This window comes from Dendrobates tinctorius, unplaced genomic scaffold (assembly GCF_039654945.1).
Source record: "Dendrobates tinctorius isolate UK_male_01 unplaced genomic scaffold, ASM3965494v1 ptg000089l, whole genome shotgun sequence".
Taxonomy (NCBI): domain Eukaryota; kingdom Metazoa; phylum Chordata; class Amphibia; order Anura; family Dendrobatidae; genus Dendrobates; species Dendrobates tinctorius.
The window spans coordinates 8402047-8406337 of NW_027361757.1; the positions used below are offsets into that span (position 1 = coordinate 8402047).

General features: G+C 40.5%; 1 protein-coding gene across 1 annotated transcript in view; it reads left to right on the forward strand.

The window, feature by feature from the left end:
* Window positions 1–4291, forward strand: part of NPFFR1 (neuropeptide FF receptor 1) — a 623293-nt gene that overhangs the window by 244083 nt on the left and 374919 nt on the right. The gene's annotated exons all lie outside the window — the stretch shown is intronic.

A 4291-nucleotide genomic window follows, 5' to 3' on the forward strand; every position in this document is an offset into this window, starting at 1 on the left:
ATGATCCGAAGCACACCACCAGGGCAACAAAGGAGTGGCTTCGTAAGAAGCATATGAAGGTCCTGGAGTGGTCTAGCCAGTCTCCAGATCTCAACCCCATAGAAAATCTTTGGAGGGATTTGAAAGTCCGCGCTGCCCCGCAACATGCCCAAAACATCACTGCTCTAGAAGAGATGTGCATGGAGGAATGGGCCAACATACCACCTACAGTGTGTGCCAACCTTGAGAATACTTACAGAAAACGTTTTACCTCTGTCATTGCCAACAAAGGATATATAACAAAATATTCAGATGAACTTTTGTTAATGACCAAATACTTATTTTTCACCATAATTTGAAAAATAAATCGTGCCAAATCAGACAAGATGATTTCCTGGATTTGTTTTCTCATTTTGACTCTCATAGTTGTGGCCTACCTGTGATGTCAATTACAGGCCTCTCATCTTTTTAAGTGGGAGAACTTGCACAATTGGTGGCTGACTAAATAATTTTTTTCCCACTGTATAAGAAAACATAATACTTTGTAATAATGGGACAACACTATACATAACAGAGGACACTACATAATAGGGGACCACCCCATACATAACTGGAGAAGATGGCACATAATAAGGGACTCCCTTTCCTCAGATAATGTCCCCCATACTGGGACCATTCCTTGTATAATGTGCCCCTTCCTGGGATAATGTGCCCTGTTCTGTTCTCCAACGTTAGCTGCCAGCCTCTGATTAGTCGCCATATTGCAGCTCAGGGAGCCGGCGTGTCCCTTGCACCACAATATGTTTCAGCTGAAATTCACTGGTGTCTGTGTGCCCCTCCACCTCTGGGCCACAATACAACTGCAACGGCGTTATGTCAGCCCCTGGAGCAATAAGTAGCTGGGATCAATACCATCACAGCTGAGCCTAGAGCACAGACAAGGCCGTCCCATGGACACCATACTATGTATATTAACATGTATATTACTAACATTGCCAGTAGCGTAAACAGTCTTTAATTTTAACACAAGTGTTAGCACATTATCATTATGATGCAATTAAGAATTTTTAATATTATTTGCATAATTCATGTGAACTGGCACAGAATAAAAATGAATTATTGTGATATCATATTGACACATGGGGAGATTGATATTATTGGACTGTATATATATATATATATATATATATATATATATATATATATAGTCATATGTTAAAGTTTGGGCACCCCTATTAATGTTAACCTTTTTTCTTTATAACAATTTTGTTTTTTTGCAACAGCTATTTCGGATTCATATATCTAATAACTGATGGACTCAGTTATTTTTCTGGATTCAAATGAGGTTTATTGTACTAACAGAAAATGTGCAATCTGCATTTAAACAAAATTTGACCGGTGCAAAAGTATGGGCACCCTTATCATTTTCTTGATTTGAACACTCCTATCTACTTTTTACTGACTTCCTGAAGCACTAAATTGGTTTTGTGACCTCATTGAGCTTTGAACTTTATAGCCAGGTGTATCAAATCATGAGAAAAGGTATTTAAGGTGGCCACTTGCAAGTAGTTCTCCTATTTGATTCTCCTATGAAGAGTGGCATCATGGGCTCCTCAAACAACTCTCAAATGATCTGAAAACAAAGATTATTCAACATAGCTTTTCAGGGGAAGGATACAAAAAGTTGTTTCAGAGATTTAACCTGTCAGTTTCCACTGTGAGGAACATAGTAAGGAAATGGAAGAACACAGGTACAGTTCTTGTTAAGCCCAGAAGTGGCAGGCCAAGAAAAATATCAGAAAGGCAGAGAAGAAGAATGGTGAGAACAGTCAAGGACAATCCACAGACCACCTCTAAAGACCTGCAGCATCATCTTGCTGCAGATGGTGTCACTGTGCATCGGTCAACAATACAGCGCACTTTGCACAAGGAGAAGCTGTATGGGAGAGTGATGCGAAAGAAGCCGTTTCTGCAAGCACGCCACAAACAGAGTCGCCTGAGGTATGCAAAAGCACATTTGGACAAGCCAGTTACATTTTGGAAAAAGGTCCTGTGGACTGATGAAACAAAGATTGAGTTGTTTGGTCATACAAAAAGGCGTTATGCATGAAGGCTAAAAAACACAGCATACCAAGAAAAACACTTGCTACCCACAGTAAAATTTGGTGGAGGTTCCATCATGCTTTGGGGCTGTGTGGCCAATGCCGGCACCGGGAATCTTGTTAAAGTTGAGGGTCGCATGGATTCAACTCAGTATCAGAAGATTCTTGACAATAATGTGCAAGAATCAGTGACGAAGTTGAAGTTACGCAGGGGATGGATATTTCAGCAAGACAATGATCCAAAACAACTCTCCAAATCTACTCAGGCATTCATGCAGAGGAACAATTACAATGTTCTGGAATGGCCATCCCAGTCCCCAGACCTGAATATCATTGAACATCTGTGGGATTATTTGAAGCGGGCTGTCCATGCTCGGCGACCATCAAACTTAACTGAACTGGAATTGTTTTGTAAACAGGAATGGTCACAAATACCTTCATCCAGGATCCAGGAACTCATTAATAGCTACAGGAAGTGACTAGAGGCTGTTATTTTTGCAAAAGGATGATCTACGAAATATTAATGTCACTTTTATGTTGAGGTGCCCATACTTTTGCACCGGTCAAATTTTGTTTAAATGCAGATTGCACATTTTCTGTTAGTACAATAAACCTCATTTGAAGCCAGAAATATAACTGAGTCCATCAGTTATTAGATATATGAAACTGAAATAGCTGTTGCAAAAACCAAAATTGTTATAAAGAAAAAAGGTTAACATTAATAGGGGTGCCCAAACTTTAACATATGACTGTATATATATATATATATATATATATATATATATATATACATGCACTATGCTTTCCTGATGTATATTGATTAATCATTGATTATAGATAGTATAACCTATACGTACCGTGTTTATACTCTGTGAATGTTCATGGCTTGAGAAAGGTTCACAGTTTGAAGAGCCGAAATGTTGTGCATATATGGGTGAATAAAGATGATTTTTTACTATGTCACGTTTGGAGTGCTGCCATTTTTTTGCCATATATCACTATAAATAAATGTGTATCTACATCACTCTCTATTCTTATGGTTACAATTTTCATATGTGAAGCAATAACTGCATGCATGTGTCCTCATACATGTGAAGTGTATAATTTACAGACTCGAGACAATCGATCAGCAGGATCTTTTGTAGCCGAACCAAGGTCCCGCAAACTTCTTCAGCGACAGTGTAATATCTCTTGACCGAATGTGTAACTTTGCATGACCCTAATTGGATTCCCATGGAGTCCTGTGAATCTTTTTTTCGGCTTTACATTACACTGTTTAATATATTGATTCTGAGTTACACAGTGTTTGGCCATGGCACAGGTTGTGCGGCATATAATCATTGTAAGTTGTTGCTACATTACATAGCAGCAGAAATAAAGTGAATATGGTCACAATACATCCCCTGGGTACTGTGACAAACAGGTTGAAAAAAATTGGACTAGTCACATCACCGCACAGGCCGCAATGTGAGCCTACTCACCTGCATTCACGCTACCATGTAGCAGTGGCAAGGACTGAAGTTTGTCAGCTTGATCTATGTTGAGACCAAGCATCATGTAGCCCGAATATAGGCTATACCGTGTGGGCGGGAAAACGTTTCTATCATGGAACAACAATACCTTGCACACCAGTGTCAGCTGCTGGCCTCTGATTGGCCGGTGGTGGGTGAAGCAGTGCAGGGACCGAGTGAGTCTCTGTGCCACAACAATATTTCAGGTGATTGTGCATCCTCAAACAGACATTCAGCAGGTACTGGCGCCCTCTTCCCCCAGCACGGGCCCAGTCAAACCCTCTGCGATTGCAATTATTATGGCCATGGGTAATATAGAGGATATGTGACTGCTATTACCATTGTGAATGTGGTGTGAGGTGTAGTGATCAGTGCTGCACTGCCACAGATGGAAGCACAGGATTTCTACTCAGTCAGTTCCAATGCTGGAGGTCAGTGCTGGGACAAATACTAACAACCAAAGATTATGTAGTGCGCAGGCAGAAAGCAGTGCTGGACACTTAGGCAAGGCAGTGCTAGTTCAGGTTGTGAGTTTGGAAAAAAAAGCACATGGGGTTGCCTAGTGTGGAGAGCACCATGTAGTCAAACTCGGTTCAAGCAATGAAGTGAAATTCAGGAGGAACAAGTGGTAGGAGCCAAAAAACAAAATTTATTAGGGTGTCTTACAATGTTGCCAGATGGTAACGGGTGGTCTTTCCA